General features: G+C 44.1%; 1 long non-coding RNA gene across 4 annotated transcripts in view; it reads left to right on the top strand.

The window, feature by feature from the left end:
• Nucleotides 1-1,782: 1,782 nt before the first annotated feature.
• Nucleotides 1,783-22,799, top strand: part of LOC144753867 (uncharacterized) — a 157,301-nt gene continuing 136,284 nt past the window's right edge. For 3 of the 4 annotated variants that reach the window (XR_013594578.1, XR_013594576.1, XR_013594577.1), the window contains exons 1-5: nucleotides 1,783-1,823; nucleotides 1,926-2,028; nucleotides 2,127-2,231; nucleotides 2,324-2,412; nucleotides 2,510-2,569. This is a non-coding gene — a long non-coding RNA (uncharacterized LOC144753867). Of the gene's footprint in view, nucleotides 1,824-1,925; nucleotides 2,029-2,126; nucleotides 2,232-2,323; nucleotides 2,413-2,509; nucleotides 2,570-2,659; nucleotides 3,056-22,799 lie in introns of those variants that run through there. The other variant, XR_013594575.1, reaches the window with a different exon arrangement.

A 22,799-nucleotide genomic window follows, 5' to 3' on the forward strand; every position in this document is an offset into this window, starting at 1 on the left:
TGAGTCAGGCAAACTTTATACTAGCCTGTACAGAAAAAGCAGTGAGCGGAATACACTGCTAAGGTACACGAGTCATCATCCCCGTAACCTCAGGGATAACTTGCCTTTTGGCCAATTTCTGAGGTTACGGAGGAACTGTACCAAGAAGGAGGACTACTTTGATGAGTCCTCCCTCCTAATTACAAGACTGCACGAGCGGGGTTATACACTGAGACTTCTAAAGAAGGCTCGAAAGCGAGCATGGCATAATCACCGGGAACATCTATTGATCCCAAAACCCAAGAAAGAGAGCGAGGATCGACTGGTGTGTGTTACGACATTTAACACAAAAAGTAATGCTATAAAGAAATCGATCAACCGCCATTGGCATTTAGTCAGTGAAGAACTAGGGGGAATACCACCTCCACTACATGCATTCCGCAAAAGGATGAATATTAGGGACCACTTAGTGAGGTCTCTTCTTCCTACCACTCGCACTGTCAGCCAAACCACACTCTGGGGTTTCCCCCCGGTGATGGGACACACGAAGTGTGGGACATGTCGGGCATGCCATCTGACAATAGAATGTACCACATTTACCCATAACAACAAAGTACATACCCTGACTCAACATAGTAATTGTAACACAACAGGGGTGATTTATGCTATTCTGTGCCCTTGTGGGTTTATGTATGTGGGCCAGACAATCCAAAGAATAAAATGCCGCATTTTGCAGCATTGTAGCCGCATACGGTGTAAAACACCTGGAGCGCCCTTATCGAGCATTTTACGACTTTTGAACACGATTGTAACAGTCTGCGATGGTGGGTCATTGAAAAGGTGGAAGCCAACCCACGAGGTGGGGACCTTGGCAACATCTTAAACAGGAGAGAATGTAAATGGATATACTCCCTTAACACAGTGAATAAGGAGCTAAACCAACAGGAGGAGATTAATAGACAGGTGGCACTCCTCAAGCTGTAATGGGGTATTTACAACACGATTGAGCACATTTACAATGGTCATCCTCGTGCACATACGATGTACACTACATACAAGAGGACATTCAGTAATTGCTAATGCATTATATCATGAACTTGAATGTTTAATAACACTAAATGCAGACCCAATTGGCGATTTACATGTTGTCTTTAGCATGTATAGACTATGTTAACATTGGGACTATGAGCTTTCCTAATTGTCAATGTATTGCACCGTCCTTTAATGTTCAATCATTATGAGTATAGATCTATTTGATTATTTTTTTCATGCTGTTATAAAGTTGTTAAGAATGTTATTAATGATTTATCAATGTATGTGAATTTTGTACAGGACTCGATCATGTAGTCCCATTCGGTTGCCACATTTTTCGAGACTTATGGTACAATATGGGAATATGCCCTCTCCTAAAATGGCGGACGGTTCCAGTCCAACCTCTATTTTTATGCCCACTATTCGGGATATGCGGGACCCTGGGTATACTTGATTTCCATCCTTGGCCTTCCTTTAGATTTTTAATTTAATTTATGTCAAAGATTGGGATTGTCTTACACGAGTCCCTCTATGTCGTGGCTAAAAAAATTCTTTGGAACATTTCCATTCGAAATATCGGGGCTGTTCCAACATTAGGTGTGTTCACTCCGAAATATACAATTTGATTAATTCTCTTATTATTAAGAAGATTCTTGTGTCCTTTATGTTACTGGACCAAATACGAGCAGGTTCGGTCTTGACAACACTCGATAGTCTGTTGTCTATGTTCACCCATGGAAATCTTTTTACACGCCCACGAACTACCGGTCGGGGCTGGATGCCGATTTTTGGAGACGTATGCAGAATGTCCGGTGAGGTTTCCTGCCGTGTTTACCGCGAATAGCCAGTTCTTTAAAGAGCCAATGTGTCAATGGGGCTCACTGACTGGACGCATTGTTTTATTTATTTTTCAGCATCGTGACTAATTGCACCAAACAGAACTATGATCTAGATCACTACTTAGTGATACAAATTATATTGAGGATTCCTAATTACGGACCAAGTGACAAGCTTAAGGTAAAAGATCCCTTATAGATATCGCGAATAGCCAGTTCTTTAATGAGCCACTGTGTCTATGGGGCTCAATGACTGGAAGCATTGTCTTTATTTTCCAGCTTCGTGATACAAATTACACCGAGTAGAACTATGGTATAGATCACTGCCTTGCGACATAAATTATATTGAGGACTCTTAATTACGGACCAAGTGACCAGCTAAAGGTAAATGCTCCTACTTATATGCGGGCAAGTTGTTGTTTATAGATACATTAAGGAATCAAATATTCATTAGACCCCTTAAAAATCACTTTCAGGGTCACTGCATCATTGAAATTAGAAAGCGTTGAGACTGAAGCCCGTTTCCTATGATGACAAGTGGATTAAACGACACACTGTGGATAAGGTAATTGGTGTGTGTAGAGAATTAAGTGGAATAAGGTCTTTGGAAATAGTGACAAGAGACCTATTGTCTGATTACACCATATTGTGTGTTCTTTTAGGAGTTAATATTAACCTTGGGACAACGAGTGAAGAGACGACACTTGGTCCCCCACTTTAGGGTAAGCATTCTCACCCCTTTTCTCGTTGCGCGATCGAATCTAGTCACAACTCAGTGCAACAGCCTGCATTTTATTCTCCCTCCATTCCAGGGTCAACAATACTTTTGGGTTGCCCGTTGTGTTAGTCCTAATGAAGACTCGCATGGCCCAGGTCCAACATACCTATAGGCCCTAAGACGAGCCGAAACGTTGACGCTCCTCCTTTTAGAACCTGGATCCCGCGACACTTTTTCATGTGCAAATAACCTCTGGAAGCTATGTTCTCCCTTTATTGAAAAATGTGTATACAATTTATATGTGAGGCCAGGTTAATGTAGGACGGTGAACCTTGGAACCGATCCTTTGTACAATAAATTTGTGAATGATTTTATGTCCTTATCTGAACTTTCCTTCCTTTAATCACCTTATAATTCTCATATTCTTTGCACGCTCCCTTTGGGCAACCTTCTATCGTTGGATAGTGCTTTGGAGATATAATGGAATAAAATTGCCCCTGATTTTGGAATTACTGCTGTTGCATGTTTCTATTGATGTGAATTTTGTACATTTATTGAGTAGGGTTGATTTAATTAACATACCCCTAAACAATATGGAAATATTGATCATGTACTGATTGATTCAGTTTAATGAAAGAAAGGGTCACGGACTACTGTTTTTTGATTTTGTTATACCAAAGCTGATTGGTCTATAGGTCTATCTTCCACCCAACCTGCTTCCCGTTTTGTTTCCTGTCCTTCTGGCACAGATTGCAACATAGCATGGTGGCATTAAGCACGGAAAGATTAAGGTCAGGGTTTTCTATAAAAAAAAAATGAATTACCATGATCTGCTTCAGCAATCCTAAAGTTGGTGAAAGTCTCCTTGCTTCTCTTGTCCAGATGCTCTAACTGGGGTGGGGTAAAATTTACAGCAAAAATATCAAGTCGATGGACTTGGCCTAAAGGTCCTTAGTTGTGTTTCCATTCAGAAGCTGCACGCGCTCAGCAGGAGGGTAGCACGGGTATTCGGAGTACCCCTAGTTTCATTTAAACAAGCAACCCATAAAAACAGGAAGTTACTGCCTTAGCGCAAGGAATCCTGCAGCAATGAAGCTGCAGAAGGGTAGGAAGAGGAAATTCACTCTGTTTCACACTCCGGGCTTCAGTCTATGATCAATGAGGCTGTGAATACTGCCTTAGCACAACCTGCTGTTAAGTGGCATAAACCGCCTCCACGAAGATGAAGAGGCCTCTAAGGGGATATGTATTAATGGGGCTCAACATCAGGAAGTTCTGAAACACATATGAACATGCTAGGGTTCCAAATTAAAAACTCCCCATCAGATGATTTTTTCTCTCAGTATATTGCTGCTCCAGTGGATGTTTTATCAATTCACAAGGTGATGGAAAGTATGCAGGATTGGATGGAGAATGACTAATTTGGGACTCCAAGATTTCTCTTCCCAAGATATGTCCTAAGAAATATTAGGAAAAATGTCCCCAGATTCCTAAAGTCAACACTATCTTGGCCATTATGACTTCCCCATCTTCTCTGGCTTCTGAAGAGGCTGCTTGGACCCCACAGGTGAGAAGGGGCTATTAAAAGATTATATGCAGCCTCCAACTTTTCTTTTAAGGGCATCGACATATGCAGCTTACACCACTTAAAATCTTTTGAAGGATTTTCAGTTGTTCTACAACTGTCTACAGGGTCAAAAGGATCCTACAAACATGTAAGCTAACAAGGATCTGCTTTCCCAGTTCCTGCTTGATGTATCATTTGACTCCATATGTTTGTCAGCGACAGGAGCCTCCATTCCTGAGAGACGTCTGTTATGGATAAAATTGTAGAAGATTGGTCAGTCCCAAAAATAACTAATTCTGCATTTGCCTGGTTCTGGTAACAAATTATTTTTTCCCCAACTAGATGATCTTGTCAAAAGGAATCTGATGTAAAGAAGATACTTCAGCCATTTAGACCTTTGCCTAAGAAGTCCTTTATTTTCAAGACGTCTATGGAAGGTTTTCAAGATAGTGCCCCTTTTGGGCCAGGGTCAAGGTCTGGGAGCTGCAGCAGGTGGAGAAACCCGGCAATAGCTGCAGTTGATGATATGGTACAGGGAACAATTAGCCTCTTCTTAAAAAAGTAGCGGAAACTCATAATGGACAAATGGTTCCTGAACATCATCCACCGGCTGTATTATGAAAGTGCTCTGGAGGCACATTGGGCGTTTGCACCTAATATGCACGCCCCTGGGGCACTTTGAAATTACAGAAGGGCCGTAGACGCTTGTGCAGCCCCTTCTGTAATACCGATGGCGCTGGCACACATAAAGCGCCAGTGCTATCTTCAGAGGGCATTCCCTCATTTGCATGGGGGCGTGCCTCATGAAACTGAGGGAACCCCTTTGCCTCTACGTCTCTAATAAGGATTGGGTACAGCTACAAAGAAGCTCTCAAGAGGAGCACTGTCAGTGCGCCCCCTGGTGGCAGCCCTCTGGAAGGGGTGAAGGGGGACCCCATCAGACATTCCTTTGAAGGCGGGTCACTGACTTCACCCGCCTCCAAGGGGATCTCTAATTCCCTTTAAAAATGCAGGCAGTTTGCCACATGTACTGTAAAAACACGGATCAGCTTTAAATCAGCCACTCTGTTTTTCACATGAATGTGCTGCCCCCAGGGTAGCGCAAGTTCGCGGCTGCCCTGGGGGCAGCGTATTCACCATAATGAGGCGCATTTTCCTGGATTGCGTCAGGCTTGCCGTTTGAAAGGTGCGCCCAGCGCAATCCAGGAAAATGCACTGCAGCTGAAATATGGCCCCAGCAAGGTTACAGAATAGAGTTTCTTTCGCCTCCAACAGAACCATATTTTGCAAAAACTACATGTCCAAAAGACCAGATAAAGAGAAATTCAGTGAAGCAAGAATATCAGGCTCTCCTGAAAAGGGGCAGTGATTCCAGCCCTACCCTCAGAGGAGGGAGCAGGATTCTACTCAATTCTATTCCTTGTACTGATGCAAGATGGATCTTTTCGTCCAGTGCTAGATCTGAAGAGGCTGTAGAATATATCGAGTAACTGACTTTCAAGATGTCATGTACAAAATGGAGGAGAATTTCCAGGCGGACAGCCCAGTCAGAGTTTGTCTTCCTCCTTGGATTTGCTTCTCAGTCAAGAAGCTTTTCAGTTCATACTTATCAGTGTGGTCACCCAACTTTAGATGTTGCGGCATCTCCCTCAAATGCCCTCCTCCTCTCTTTTGCACAGCGATGATCTGTGAGGAAGCATGGAGGAGAGATGCCCTTTCAACTCCTTGGCCTCAGGAACTTTTGTATGCCTTCCCTCCTATTCTCCTCTTCCCAAAAATGCTGCATAGGATTTGGAGGGAGAAGGCAATGGGGATCCCGATCGCTCTCTTTTGACCATGGAGACCTTGGTTTCCTCTTTTAACCCAAATGTCTACATAACACCATCTCCTTCTTCCTTTTAATTCCAACTCCCTTCGATGTCCAGTGTTAACATTCAAGCAATCTCGTCAGTTAAAACTGATGGCTTGGAGATGAAGAGGGCTACCCTGCAACTCTTAGGTTGCTAAAGAAACGTGCCTGTGACATTCAGTCCTCTAAGGAAGAGTCAACTGTTAAATCCTATGCAAAGCATTGGTAACACTTCTCTTTTTGGTGTAACAAATCAGATTGTGATCCCGTATATGGAGATCCCTTCAAGATTTTACATTTATTACAGGATGGGTTTAAAATGGGTTGGCTCCTTCTACTTTAGCAGCCCAAAGGGTTGCAATCAACACTTGTAGAGCAACTACTGGGATCTCTCTCATATTGTACCTAAGCTTCTGAGATCTTTTAGACAAAAGACACTAAGAGTATCTAATCCTATTAATCTTGGGATCTTTCACTAGTATTGCAAGGATTAAAGAGAGCCTTTTTAAACCGTGAACAACAAGAGAGATACCAGAAGTCTCTATACAGGAGCCTAAATAGTACTCATTCTGTAAGATAAAACCAAAAGGTTAATGTTCAGGTCATAACAATCCTCATCGATGTATGACCACAGGAGAAGAGAAAAGAACAGATCAGAAAGATAGCCCCAAAGGTGCTAGAAAAATCCCCATCAGCCCGCTCAATAGCGGAGTATCGTCATCTGGGTAATGTGGTTGACAAATGTGGTGTCCAGAGTGCCCTTCCTTAGGAACAACCCAAGGCTAGCATAACTTGGACCCTCACGTTGACCCTCAACCAACAGAGATGCAGACTGAAAGGGTTAAGTTGCAGTGCTCAAAAAAGTGAAAAAGGAAAAGAACCAAAATTCATAATCCAAGTGTTCTAAAAATACCTACCTTGATGTCATGGGAAAAACTTTATTGGGTCTGACCATCAAGGTGGTATGATTAAAAGCAGAGTGAAAAATAGCATGCAAGAAATTGCTATTCACCATGAATCTTATTTGGTCGACATGTTTCAGCCTGTATAGGCTTTCTTCAGGACCTATGATGCACTACTGCAACAGCAACTTACTGTGTCAAAGAAACTTATTAAGTGATTCAAACTCCTCTGTAGTCGGGAGTAGGATGTCTTCTCCTGCATGTGAAAAAAGATTTAAAAAAAGATACCAATGGCAATCATTATTGCTGTTACAAAGGGAACTACTTGGTGTCCCGTACACTGTAAATCCCTATGTTAATCCACTCACCCAAGTTGTAGGGAGGAATAACCTCACCTCACCTGGCACTTGCTCACAGTGAAGGAGGCCACGCACTAGAAAAGAAAGAAAAGGAAAAAATAGAGAACATACGTTTCATTTCAAGATCAAAACAAGTTTAGACTCTGAGGGCCAACTACAGGTGGCAACAAATGGGGGTAAGGGATAGTAATACCACACCTTGACATAAGGGCATCCTATGGGTAGGAAATGTACTGAAGAATGACAAAACACTTCGTCTGCAACAAGACCCATATAGTCAAGGCCTCCCATCGGTATACCCACTCAACAGATCAAGGTCTGGACCCAGATCAAAAGTTTCCACATGCTTGAATTACAAGAATGTGAGACAAAGAACACCAATCACAGAGAAATTCCCTGGTGTCCCAATTGTTAGCGAGGAAAGGGCAGGATCAAGAGCTGTCCAGTGGCTGCGCCTCCTCCCCACCATCCGAAATCCGAAAAAACACACACAAGAGACCAGTCTCCTACCTCTCCGTCGTTACCTCGCTCTAGGAAGTGAGCCGAGGGGGAGGTAAGGACATCGTGTGTCGGACAGGAAGAAATACCGTGGCTGCGGACGTGAGAGAAAACTGCTCGTTTCCCTCACGTCCAATCAGAAGTGCAGCCAATTCCTGTGACTCTCAATCACAAGAACTGAGCCCTGATTGGCTACCCTGCTGAGAGAAGCCCCGCTACAGGCTTGTTCGGGGCCAATAGGACTACCGCAATCGTTTTCTTCACCTTGTCTGAAATAACCGCGTCGGGTCATGTCAGCATGCGGAACCCCGTATACCAAAACTGGACGGTTTTTCGCCACCTGCACATGCGGTGTGGCTGATTCTCTACCGAATGAACGCCCTCCTGCTTTACTCGGAACGAGCGCCTTCCGTAGCCCGCACGAAACCAGCCAACCCCTGATAGGTTGACTGGGTCCGTACGCTGGAGCCATTGGATGGCAGTGGGCCAATCAAAATGGCCATGTGTATTGTTTACAAACTGTATAAACAACACCGTCAGTGTTTACAGCCACATCAAATCTATAAGTGAACAAATGCCTCTGTTGTTCAATAAATGAAGATTACCCATACCTGCTCCCTATGCTGGTCAGACCGCCAGATGTAGATTCATGAACGGTCGATCCACACGTTTGAAAACGGTGATCTTATGTAACTAACGGGTAAGTCAGACGTATGGGGGCCCAATCAATCAAAAAAATATATATACTAGGCAGAGCTCGATGGCGCTCATACCTGATGAGTCATAGAACCTACCGCAGAGTTGTCCAAGCCCCCCGGTAGCCGGTTGATTGTATACAGGCTCCCAAAAGGTGGTATGCTCAACAACCCGAGCAAAAAAATTGTCGTGAATGTTAAATCTGTGTAGACCATATTACATACCCAACGTATAAAGGCCAACTGAGTACAAAGAGCCAGAGAGCAGAGTGAATATACTCTCATTTTTCTTATATGGGACATACGACCAAATTGGTCACATAGAAATAGCCAGGACTCAAAACATTAAAGAATACCAAATGTAATGTAGCAGAGATGGAAAACTGAAGACAGCTACTCAGAGCTGTAACCACGGGATATCATCATTAAGCCCCTCCGTGTCGCTCCTCAGTTTAAACACCCATTTTTGCTCCCTTCTGAGTAGAAACTGGGAGATGTCTGTTACATGATTTGGTATGTGTGGTTGTTCCAGGATCACCCACTCAAGGTCATTCGCCTGATGCTTTGCCTGGAGAAAATGGGATGTGAGCCGAGTAGCTTGTTTACTGCGTCTAATCGTGCTCTTATGTTCCTGGACGCGTAATTTTATTTTCCTCGTTGTCATCCCTATGTATCTCAACCCACACGGGCACGTGATTTGGTATATAACTCTCTCGCTGTTACAATTTGTATGGCGTTTGAGTATCCATGGTCGAGAGGTACCTACATCAACTGATAAGGTCTTCTTAGTCTGTGGACAGACCGAGCAGCTGCCACACGGGTAATGACCCTGTACAGGTGGGAGATTCCACAGAGTGGATGTAGATTCATCCATCAGACGTTGTGGTCTGGTGTGGACCAACTCGTCTCTCAGATTCGTTCCTCTTTTGAACGAAAAGAGTGGTAAGGGAATCTTATCGCCAGAACTGTTCAGAATCTTCCACTTCTGCCTGACAATTTTCTGTAATTTCGACGAAGAAGTGTTGAAAGTCGTAACACACACCAATTGACTCAAAGGTGGCTTCTCTACCGGTGCCTCTAACAGGGATTCGCGATGGTTATTTGAGGCCCGTTTGCATGATGTCCTAATAAGGCGACTGGGGTACTGTCGCAGCTTCAATCTAGTAGAGAGGTCCTTTGCCTGAACTCGGAAATCTGACACGTCTGAACAGTTTCTCCTCACTCTCAAAAACTGTCCAAAAGGGAGGTTCTCCCTTAGTGAGCGGGGATGATGACTGTCAAACCTTAAAAGAGAGTTCTGTGCCATAGGCTTCCTGTAAAGGGAGCTAGCCAAGTGATCATCATGTGGAAAGATCACTAAGTCCAGGAATGGGAGTCGATCTTTACTATGCTCCAAGGTGAACTTCAGGAAAGGATTAAGGCCATTGAGCCAGACATGGAAGGCTGACAAAGAATGTTCATCGCCACGCCAAACCACCAAAATGTCGTCTATATACCTTATCCACACCACCAACTGTTGGTGGTGTGGGTTGGTGGCACTCAGTATATGCTGGGTTTCAAAACATGTGCATGTAGAGATTCGCCAGACTCGGCGCAAACTTACTGCCCATTGAGGTCCCAGATGTCTGTAGATATAGGGAATCCTCAAAAGCAAAAAAGTTCTCCGTCATCGCGATCCTGGCCAGTTCTGTTATAAAGTGGACAGGCGTCACACTGTCCGGGGGAGATTCTTCCAGGAGTACTTGAATAGTTTGTAGCGTCTCTCTCTGGGGTATACAAGTGTACAGTGATTCTACATCAAAGCTGGCTAAGATGTCCGAATCCGTATTGAAATCTACCCCTGGCAGCAAGCAGAGGACATCCTTGGTGTCCTGCAGGTATGACGGCATTTTCTTAACCAGAGGGTGTAAGAAAACATCTACAAATGAGGACAAAGGTTCTAAGAGAGACCCGATCCCAGAGATGATAGGCCGACCCGGCGGTGGTCTGGTCGGCTTATGAACCTTCGGTAGTGTGTAGAAGTAAGGGATGGTAGGAAACTTAGCCACCAGATAGGCCGCCTCATGAGAAGTGATCCATCCTTCTGCGCCAGCTTCCTCTACCAGATGTTTAATCTCATTCGTGATCCTAGCCGTAGGGTCCTGGTCAAGCAGTGTATAAAACTGGGTGTTACCTAGTTGTCTTAGGCAGTCTGTGCGATACGCTGTAGTGTCTTGAATCACAGTGGCCCCACCCTTGTCTGCTGGTTTTATTGTAATCCCAGTGTCTCTAGACAAAGTCTCAAGTGCAGCTCTCTCTTTCTTAGACAGGTTTTGATAACCTACATGACCCGAGAAGTCCAACGCTCTCATGTCATGTAGTACTGCTGCTTCAAAAGCTCCAACTTTTGGCGGTACCTGCTGAAGTAGGGGCATAAAGGTTGATTTGACCTTGAGTCCAGTGTTGGTATCCACGGTAGTATCCTGTTCCTTGTTTTTGAAGAAAAAATGTAATCTGACTGTCCTGAAAAAACGCTCCATTTCCTCTCGGATTTGGAACGGTTCGCCAGCGTTAGTAGGAACAAATCCTAGACCTTTATTGAGCACAGCTTTCTCTAAGGGGGACAATATCCGTGCACTTAGGTTCACAACAAGGTCATCGATGGTGTTAGATGTATCCCTTGTTGGTTGCGTATCTCCTGGTTCGTTTAGAATCAAAGATTGTCTGCCCATTGGACTTGACCTGGGTTCTGCCCTCTCCGTCTGCCCCGATTGCCTCCCCGGCCCTGTCCTAAAAAAGGGGGCTGATTGTAGGAGTATTGTGGTTGCATGGGGTAATTTGCCATGGGCATTGGAAATTGTGGATAACTCCACGGGGCCGGTGGCCACCATGGTCCTGCCTGATACATGTTGCCACGTGTATTGTGTCTGCGATTCGGTCGACCCCCACGGCTTCTCCCTCTTCCTTGGTTGCTTCCACCACTATCTGAATCAGAGGATTCTGCATTTGAGGATGTGGCATAGGAAGATCCATGTGCCTGTTTCTGTTTATTCACATCAGTAGGAGTGTAATCGTCACTCGTATACGGGTATACTTTCTCATGCGAGAACTTGGCCAGATCTTTCTTAAATTTTTCTATTTTAGCAAAGAAAATAGGGTCTTTGTACTCCTTGTTAGCCTTATTAGAATCTTCCTGCTGTTTTTCAAATCTTTTAGTGGTAAGTGTTGTCTTTATCTGACCTTCCAGGACCTGAATCTCCACCAGAATGGCGTCTGCAATTTTCTTTGCAGTGGCGATAATCAAAATGAGCCAGTCCCTGGTGCAGCGCCAGGCTATCAGGGACCAGTCCCTAATAAAGGTCTTGTCCGTCAAAAAGAGCCTTGGCGCATTGGTGACTATAAGGCCCGTGGGAGCACACTTACCATGTAGGTATTCGGCCATAATTTGGCCGTGTATAATAGTCCTAGAGTGGCTCTTCTTCAAATTGAGAACTGTATCCCAATCACCTACAGTTGGTGGGGTTGGTGTGGGAATTTGATCTAACATACTGGGATTGTCAGTGAGTATAGATGCCAAAGTGTCGTCATCAAAACCAAGACCCCCAAAGTCAGCCATTGTGTTGCAATCAAAGGCAACGAATACGTATGAAGAGCACCAAGATCGGTGCACAGTCAGGAATAGAAGAAAGAAGAGAGGCCCGCAGCCTTGGCTGCACAGTCAGAACAAAAAATTAGGTAGGGGAGGGCCTGAGGGGAAAAATGTTTATAGACTATTTTGGTACCTTGTCCCCCAACTAAGTAATGAACAACAAGAGAGATACCAGAAGTCTCTATACAGGAGCCTAAATAGTACTCATTCTGTAAGACAAAACCAAAAGGTTAATGTTCAGGTCATAACAATCCTCATCGATGTATGACCACAGGAGAAGAGAAAAGAACAGATCAGAAAGATAGCCCCAAAGGTGCTAGAAAAATCCCCATCAGCCCGCTCAATAGCGGAGTATCGTCATCTGGGTAATGTGGTTGACAAATGTGGTGTCCAGAGTGCCCTTCCTTAGGAACAACCCAAGGCTAGCATAACTTGGACCCTCACGTTGACCCTCAACCAACAGAGATGCAGACTGAAAGGGTTAAGTTGCAGTGCTCAAAAAAGTGAAAAAGGAAAAGAACCAAAATTCATCATCCAAGTGTTCTAAAAATACCTACCTTGATGTCATGGGAAAAACTTTATTGGGTCTGACCATCAAGGTGGTATGATTAAAAGCAGAGTGAAAAATAGCATGCAAGAAATTGCTATTCACCATGAATCTTATTTGGTCGACATGTTTCAGCCTGTATAGGCTTTCTTCAGGACCTATGATGCACTACTGCAACATCAACTTACTGTGTCAAAGAAACTTATTAAGTGATTCAAACTCCTCTGTAGTCGGGAGTAGGATGTCTTCTCCTGCATGTGAAAAAAGATTTTAAAAAAGATACCAATGGCAATCATTATTGCTGTTACAAAGGGAACTACTTGGTGTCCCGTACACTGTAAATCCCTATGTTAATCCACTCACCCAAGTTGTAGGGAGGAATAACCTCACCTCACCTGGCACTTGCTCACAGTGAATACAGCAATAATGATTGCCATTGGTATCTTTTTTAAAATCTTTTTTCACATGCAGGAGAAGACATCCTACTCCCGACTACAGAGGAGTTTGAATCACTTAATAAGTTTCTTTGACACAGTAAGTTGATGTTGCAGTAGTGCATCATAGGTCCTGAAGAAAGCCTATACAGGCTGAAACATGTCGACCAAATAAGATTCATGGTGAATAGCAATTTCTTGCATGCTATTTTTCACTCTGCTTTTAATCATACCACCTTGATGGTCAGACCCAATAAAGTTTTTCCCATGACATCAAGGTAGGTATTTTTAGAACACTTGGATTATGAATTTTGGTTCTTTTCCTTTTTCACTTTTTTGAGCACTGCAACTTAACCCTTTCAGTCTGCATCTCTGTTGGTTGAGGGTCAACGTGAGGGTCCAAGTTATGCTAGCCTTGGGTTGTTCCTAAGGAAGGGCACTCTGGACACCACATTTGTCAACCACATTACCCAGATGACGATACTCCGCTATTGAGCGGGCTGATGGGGATTTTTCTAGCACCTTTGGGGCTATCTTTCTGATCTGTTCTTTTCTCTTCTCCTGTGGTCATACATCGATGAGGATTGTTATGACCTGAACATTAACCTTTTGGTTTTGTCTTACAGAATGAGTACTATTTAGGCTCCTGTATAGAGACTTCTGGTATCTCTCTTGATGTTCATTACTTAGTTGGGGGACAAGGTACCAAAATAGTCTATAAACATTTTTCCCCTCAGGCCCTCCCCTACCTAATTTTTTGTTCTGACTGTGCAGCCAAGGCTGCGGGCCTCTCTTCTTTCTTCTATTCCTGACTGTGCACCGATCTTGGTGCTCTTCATACGTATTCGTTGCCTTTGATTGCAACACAATGGCTGACTTTGGGGGTCTTGGTTTTGATGACGACACTTTGGCATCTATACTCACTGACAATCCCAGTATGTTAGATCAAATTCCCACACCAACCCCACCAACTGTAGGTGATTGGGATACAGTTCTCAATTTGAAGAAGAGCCACTCTAGGACTATTATACACGGCCAAATTATGGCCGAATACCTACATGGTAAGTGTGCTCCCACGGGCCTTATAGTCACCAATGCGCCAAGGCTCTTTTTGACGGACAAGACCTTTATTAGGGACTGGTCCCTGATAGCCTGGCGCTGCACCAGGGACTGGCTCATTTTGATTATCGCCACTGCAAAGAAAATTGCAGACGCCATTCTGGTGGAGATTCAGGTCCTGGAAGGTCAGATAAAGACAACACTTACCACTAAAAGATTTGAAAAACAGCAGGAAGATTCTAATAAGGCTAACAAGGAGTACAAAGATCCTATTTTCTTTGCTAAAATAGAAAAATTTAAGAAAGATCTGGCCAAGTTCTCGCATGAGAAAGTATACCCGTATACGAGTGACGATTACACTCCTACTGATGTGAATAAACAGAAACAGGCACATGGATCTTCCTATGCCACATCCTCAGATGCAGAATCCTCTGATTCAGATAGTGGTGGAAGCAACCAAGGAAGAGGGAGAAGCCGTGGGGGTCGACCGAATCGCAGACACAATACACGTGGCAACATGTATCAGGCAGGACCATGGTGGCCACCGGCCCCGTGGGGTTATCCACAATTTCCAATGCCCATGGCAAATTACCCCATGCAACCACAATACTCCTACAATCAGCCCCCTTTTTTAGGACAGGGCCGGGGAGGCAATCGGGGCAGACGGAGAGGGCAGAACCCAGGTCAAGTCCAATGGGCAGACAATCTTTGATTCTAAACGAACCAGGAGATACGCAACCAACAAGGGATACATCTAACACCATCGATGACCTTGTTGTGAACCTAAGTGCACGGATATTGTCCCCCTTAGAGAAAGCTGTGCTCAATAAAGGTCTAGGATTTGTTCCTACTAACGCTGGCGAACCGTTCCAAATCCGAGAGGAAATGGAGCGTTTTTTCAGGACAGTCAGATTACATTTTTTCTTCAAAAACAAGGAACAGGATACTACCGTGGATACCAACACTGGACTCAAGGTCAAATCGACCTTTATGCCCCTACTTCAGCAGGTACCGCCAAAAGTTGGAGCTTTTGAAGCAGCAGTACTACATGACATGAGAGCATTGGACTTCTCGGGTCATGTAGGTTATCAAAACCTGTCTAAGAAAGAGAGAGCTGCACTTGAGACTTTGTCTAGAGACACTGGGATTACAATAAAACCAGCAGACAAGGGTGGGGCCACTGTGATTCAAGACACTACAGCGTATCGCACAGAATGCCTAAGACAACTAGGTAACACCCAGTTTTATACACTGCTTGACCAGGACCCTACGGCTAGGATCACGAATGAGATTAAACATCTGGTAGAGGAAGCTGGCGCAGAAGGATGGATCACTTCTCATGAGGCAGCCTATCTGGTGGCTAAGTTTCCTACCATCCCTTACTTCTACACACTACCGAAGGTTCATAAGCCGACCAGACCACCACCGGGTCGGCCTATCATCTCTGGGATCGGGTCTCTCTTAGAACCTTTGTCCTCATTTGTAGATGTTTTCTTACACCCTCTGGTTAAGAAAATGCCGTCATACCTGCAGGACACCAAGGATGTCCTCCGCTTGCTGCCAGGGGTAGATTTCAATACGGATTCGGACATCTTAGCCAGCTTTGATGTAGAATCACTGTACACTTGTATACCCCAGAGAGAGACGCTACAAACTATTCAAGTACTCCTGGAAGAATCTCCCCCGGACAGTGTGACGCCTGTCCACTTTATAACAGAACTGGCCAGGATCGCGATGACGGAGAACTTTTTTGCTTTTGAGGATTCCCTATATCTACAGACATCTGGGACCTCAATGGGCAGTAAGTTTGCGCCGAGTCTGGCGAATCTCTACATGCACAGTTTTGAAACCCAGCATATACTGAGTGCCACCAACCCACACCACCAACACTTGGTGGTGTGGAAAAGGTATATAGACGACATTTTGGTGGTTTGGCGTGGCGATGAACATTCTTTGTCAGCCTTCCATGTCTGGCTCAATGGCCTTAATCCTTTCCTGAAGTTCACCTTGGAGCATAGTAAAGATCGACTCCCATTCCTGGACTTAGTGATCTTTCCACATGATGATCACTTGGCTAGCTCCCTTTACAGGAAGCCTATGGCACGGAACTCTCTTTTAAGGTTTGACAGTCATCATCCCCGCTCACTAAGGGAGAACCTCCCTTTTGGACAGTTTTTGAGAGTGAGGAGAAACTGTTCAGACGTGTCAGATTTCCGAGTTCAGGCAAAGGACCTCTCTACTAGATTGAAGCTGCGACAGTACCCCAGTCGCCTTATTAGGACATCATGCAAACGGGCCTCAAATAACCATCGCGAATCCCTGTTAGAGGCACCGGTAGAGAAGCCACCTTTGAGTCAATTGGTGTGTGTTACGACTTTCAACACTTCTTCGTCGAAATTACAGAAAATTGTCAGGCAGAAGTGGAAGATTCTGAACAGTTCTGGCGATAAGATTCCCTTACCACTCTTTTCGTTCAAAAGAGGAACGAATCTGAGAGACGAGTTGGTCCACACCAGACCACAACGTCTGATGGATGAATCTACATCCACTCTGTGGAATCTCCCACCTGTACAGGGTCATTACCCGTGTGGCAGCTGCTCGGTCTGTCCACAGACTAAGAAGACCTTATCAGTTGATGTAGGTACCTCTCGACCATGGATACTCAAACGCCATACAAATTGTAACAGCGAGAGAGTTATATACCAAATCACGTGCCCGTGTGGGTTGAGATACATAGGGATGACAACGAGGAAAATAAAATTACGCGTCCAGGAACATAAGAGCACGATTAGACGCAGTAAACAAGCTACTCGGCTCACATCCCATTTTCTCCAGGCAAAGCATCAGGCGAATGACCTTGAGTGGGTGATCCTGGAACAACCACACATACCAAATCATGTAACAGACATCTCCCAGTTTCTACTCAGAAGGGAGCAAAGATGGGTGTTTAAACTGAGGAGCGACACGGAGGGGCTTAATGATGATATCCCGTGGTTACAGCTCTGAGTACCTGTCTTCAGTTTTCCATCTCTGCTACATTACATTTGGTATTCTTTAATGTTTTGAGTCCTGGCTATTTCTATGTGACCAATTTGGTCGTATGTCCCATATAAGAAAAATGAGAGTATATTCACTCTGCTCTCTGGCTCTTTGTACTCAGTTGGCCTTTATACGTTGGGTATGTAATATGGTCTACACAGATTTAACATTCACGACAATTTTTTTGCTCGGGTTGTTGAGCATACCACCTTTTGGGAGCCTGTATACAATCAACCGGCTACCGGGGGGCTTGGACAACTCTGCGGTAGGTTCTATGACTCATCAGGTATGAGCGCCATCGAGCTCTGCCTAGTATATATATTTTTTTGATTGATCGGGCCCCCATACGTCTGACTTACCCGTTAGTTACATAAGATCACCGTTTTCAAACGTGTGGATCGACCGTTCATGAATCTACATCTGGCGGTCTGACCAGCATAGGGAGCAGGTATGGGTAATCTTCATTTATTGAACAACAGAGGCATTTGTTCACTTATAGATTTGATGTGGCTGTAAACACTGACGGTGTTGTTTATACAGTTTGTAAACAATACACATGGCCATTTTGATTGGCCCACTGCCATCCAATGGCTCCAGCGTACGGACCCAGTCAACCTATCAGGGGTTGGCTGGTTTCGTGCGGGCTACGGAAGGCGCTCGTTCCGAGTAAAGCAGGAGGGCGTTCATTCGGTAGAGAATCAGCCACACCGCATGTGCAGGTGGCGAAAAACCGTCCAGTTTTGGTATACGGGGTTCCGCATGCTGACATGACCCGACGCGGTTATTTCAGACAAGGTGAAGAAAACGATTGCGGTAGTCCTATTGGCCCCGAACAAGCCTGTAGCGGGGCTTCTCTCAGCAGGGTAGCCAATCAGGGCTCAGTTCTTGTGATTGAGAGTCACAGGAATTGGCTGCACTTCTGATTGGACGTGAGGGAAACGAGCAGTTTTCTCTCACGTCCGCAGCCACGGTATTTCTTCCTGTTCGACACACGATGTCCTTACCTCCCCCTCGGCTCACTTCCTAGAGCGAGGTAACGACGGAGAGGTAGGAGACTGGTCTCTTGTGTGTGTTTTTTCGGATTTTGGATGGTGGGGAGGAGGCGCAGCCACTGGACAGCTCTTGATCCTGCCCTTTCCTCGCTAACAATTGGGACACCAGGGAATTTCTCTGTGATTGGTGTTCTTTGTCTCACATTCTTGTAATTCAAGCATGTGGAAACTTTTGATCTGGGTCCAGACCTTGATCTGTTGAGTGGGTATACCGATGGGAGGCCTTGACTATATGGGTCTTGTTGCAGACGAAGTGTTTTGTCATTCTTCAGTACATTTCCTACCCATAGGATGCCCTTATGTCAAGGTGTGGTATTACTATCCCTTACCCCCATTTGTTGCCACCTGTAGTTGGCCCTCAGAGTCTAAACTTGTTTTGATCTTGAAATGAAACGTATGTTCTCTATTTTTTCCTTTTCTTTCTTTTCTAGTGCGTGGCCTCCTTCACTGTGAGCAAGTGCCAGGTGAGGTGAGGTTATTCCTCCCTACAACTTGGGTGAGTGGATTAACATAGGGATTTACAGTGTACGGGACACCAAGTAGTTCCCTTTGTAACAGCAATAATGATTGCCATTGGTATCTTTTTTTAAATCTTTTTTCACATGCAGGAGAAGACATCCTACTCCCGACTACAGAGGAGTTTGAATCACTTAATAAGTTTCTTTGACACAGTAAGTTGATGTTGCAGTAGTGCATCATAGGTCCTGAAGAAAGCCTATACAGGCTGAAACATGTCGACCAAATAAGATTCATGGTGAATAGCAATTTCTTGCATTCTATTTTTCACTCTGCTTTTAATCATACCACCTTGATGGTCAGACCCAATAAAGTTTTTCCCATGACATCAAGGTAGGTATTTTTAGAACACTTGGATTATGAATTTTGGTTCTTTTCCTTTTTCACTTTTTTGAGCACTGCAACTTAACCCTTTCAGTCTGCATCTCTGTTGGTTGAGGGTCAACGTGAGGGTCCAAGTTATGCTAGCCTTGGGTTGTTCCTAAGGAAGGGCACTCTGGACACCACATTTGTCAACCACATTACCCAGATGACGATACTCCGCTATTGAGCGGGCTGATGGGGATTTTTCTAGCACCTTTGGGGCTATCTTTCTGATCTGTTCTTTTCTCTTCTCCTGTGGTCATACATCGATGAGGATTGTTATGACCTGAACATTAACCTTTTGGTTTTGTCTTACAGAATGAGTACTATTTAGGCTCCTGTATAGAGACTTCTGGTATCTCTCTTGTTGTTCATTACTTAGTTGGGGGACAAGGTACCAAAATAGTCTATAAACATTTTTCCCCTCAGGCCCTCCCCTACCTAATTTTTTGTTCAGCCTTTTTAAACCATCAGATTAAGCTCACATATCATGTGTTTCTGCTTATGTTGCCTTCTTGGTAGCAATAGCTCAGACAAAAAGATTTGGGAGTTAATGCCACTTTTGATTTCCTATCCATAGCTGCATTTTTCCCCAATAGTGTGGTCCTTAGATCACACCCTAGAGTCAAGCAAGAAATCTAGCCTTCTTTCCAGTCCTCCCATGAAATCATGTTCTCAGTGTTCCAAAGGACCATATAAAAATCCTTCCTCTTTAGATATCAAAAGGGCTTTGCTGGTCTATTTAGAGATATCAATGGGTTTTAGAAAATCCCAGTCACTCTTGGTCTCATCTGGATCAGCGAACAAGAAAAACAAAGCAGCAACCATCAGCAGAAGGCTCAAACGGCAATTTCTCAAGTTTATGTTTCTATTGGGAAGCCTTTGCCCGATAATGTGTTAGCTGGATCAACCAGAGACATGGCCATATCTTGAGCAGAAGTGGGTGTAGTATCTCTAGAGAAGATATGCAGGGGTACCACTTGAGCAAATTCGGATAGTTTTCTTACACAGTACAGGCTGAATTTATCTTCGGACACAAATGTTAATTTGAAGGATTCTGTACTAAAGTCAACAGCCAAGTAACTGTTGAATATACATTGTTTGAGAAGCATAAAATTGTGTCTGTCTTCTCTTTTGCCATTTGGACATCCTCGTATGTCACCACAATGACCAGGAGGACTGCACGTAGGGTAACAACCCATTACTTACTAGTAATCTTCATTACCCAGAGGGTAATCCTCTTTGACATAATAGGTTCCCTCAGACGCTCCCAAATCTTGGTCACAATTTTAAAGCTTTGCTACTTAATGGGAAGTAGGTTGGGTTGTAGTAGCCTTATACACTAATCAGCTTTGATGTAACAAAAGGCTTGGTAATGATCCCTGTGGGAGATCTGGGGCAACCTCATACATCAGCACTAGGGCAAGGAGGACTACTCGAAGGTTAATGAAGATTACCAGTAAGTAGCAGGTTCATTTAAGGTTGCCATCTTCTCAACAGCTTACTTCCCACCGTGTCTGTATGTTTCTAAAATCTAGCGCAGCTCCCGGATGTGTGAACATAAAACCTTTCCTCCACAGTCACCCTGAATCTGGTAGCGTACCACGTGAAACATTCTAGCTGTAATGGATCATTTCTTGCTTGATAATCTGCACACCCATTCCCCACAAATAGAACAGTCAATTCATATCCATGAGAATATGGTTCTTTCTTCCTTGTAAGGCTTAGTCTGTTCTCTTGACCACAGTTCTTGTCGCTATCTTATGTTGTTCGGGATCGTTCAGTATCACCTGTGCCTGTCCCTGTGACTGTCCTTTTTGTAATTTTCACCTCAGTCACTACCTGGGATTGACAGCTCTTAACTTCTGCCTGTGGTTGGTGGTGGGTGGAACCTGGACTGATTTGTTGAGGACTTGGACTTCTATTCATCATTAGACATTGACCTAGAGCAGGTGAGAGAAAGGCAGAAAGAAGGAAAAGAGAACGATGGGAAAACAGTGACAAATGGCAGAGGCAGGGATTAAAATATACTTGCACTAAGAGAAAGAGATCAGTGGAAGAAAGAAACCTGGATGAAATCCAGACCAGGTATTAGTGTCCAGGGGGTTAATTGCTAAGCTGGCTACCTCTTTAAGTCAGAAAGAGGCATACATCAGAACTGATAGTGCACAGCTGAGCTCCGCCTGCGCAACAAGCCTATTTTATGCATAATTCTACTTACTTGGGCTACACAACATCTGAATGTTTTGCCTCATGGCGGTCTTCTAGGCTGACTGAGAAGAGAGCCTGCTGGAGACACAAATCAAGAAACCCCTCTTCTCTGGAGATATGGGGCATTATCTACCAGCCCCTTTTATCTCACTGTTGCATTTCCTGCTTTCTACCTATGTCCGGTTTTTCCTTTTTTTTTCTCTTGTGTGTTTTTCCCTCTCTTGTGCTGGGTCAAAATCTGGTGAGAAAAAATAAGTCTACAAAAAGTGGATGCAGTTCCTTCAGGAAGGTGGTCAGTAGTGAACTAAGAAAGCAGATTGGGGGGTCTGATTGCTCAGGAGCAAGAGCTCTCACACCCCCAAATGAGTGTCATGTTTCATCTTAGAGCAGCTCCACATTGGGTCGGCGCGGCAATGCCCAACGGGCCCCTTGAGGGGGCTCTTTGCGGAGATCCTTTTATATATATATATTTTTTGCCATATGTGAAGTGTGAGTGTAGGTGCTCAGAATGTAGATTGGTGTAGGTGGGTTAAAATAAACTAAGAGGTACCCTGGCAATTTTTATTTGTGGCTCTTTTTGTATATTGAGGAAAAATAAGTCAGCCCTCAACAATGAGTGCCAGTGGGCCACACCTGCAACCATGGGAACAGATTAACCACTGGGTACAGATGATGTACTTTGGTCCTTTTTGCTTCCTCTGCTATAGGTTTACTAGACAGTGAATTAAAGGCTGTCAGCTGCAGGCATCAATCATGAAAGAACTGTTTCATGGTCTGTCTTCAATGAGTCATTTCCTGGAAGATTTAAATCAACTAGAAAAAAGTTGATTATGCTAGAGGAAGCTTGTGTGTTAAGTTCAGATACCTCATCAATGAAGCCTGGGTTGGTTCTTAATGTAAGAAGTATATTGAGATGGTTTGTGTGGCGGGCATGCAAATGTGTGGGGCTATGAGTTCCAAGGTGTTGAACAATGATGGGTACTAGAGAGAGCATGACCACCTGTTTAAAAATATATATATATATTCACATTGATAGTGGTTTATGTAGAATTGCTGAATATGTGGTGATGTGCATGCGTTCTAAGTTTTTGCTGTGGGTGTTGATAAGTACTACACTGAGAAGATTGTTTAGGTTGATTGGTTATGGTGTGGGATTATGTTGTACACATGGACGGGACATGGTATGTATTTATTGATATTTATGTAGCACAAACCTAGCCAAGAAGCAACTGAGAGTTGTATATTACATGGGGTTTGGGAAATAATGCATACGATTGTGTATATCAAGTGCAAATACATCTTACACATTTTGGCACAAGGAGATTAAGTCATCTGCCTAGAATCACATGATGTTTGTTTTGAAGATTTTGTATAGCGTGACCAAGACCCTTTTGGGTATCAGAGCTCTTTACAACAAATATAGGTAATAGACATATGCATAAAAATACTATGTTACATTAGTCTAAGAGTGGTAACCATTACCGCATAGCAAATATCTACAAGACTGCATATAAT

Source organism: Lissotriton helveticus, chromosome 5_1 (genome assembly GCF_964261635.1).
Source record: "Lissotriton helveticus chromosome 5_1, aLisHel1.1, whole genome shotgun sequence".
Taxonomy (NCBI): Eukaryota; Metazoa; Chordata; class Amphibia; order Caudata; family Salamandridae; genus Lissotriton; species Lissotriton helveticus.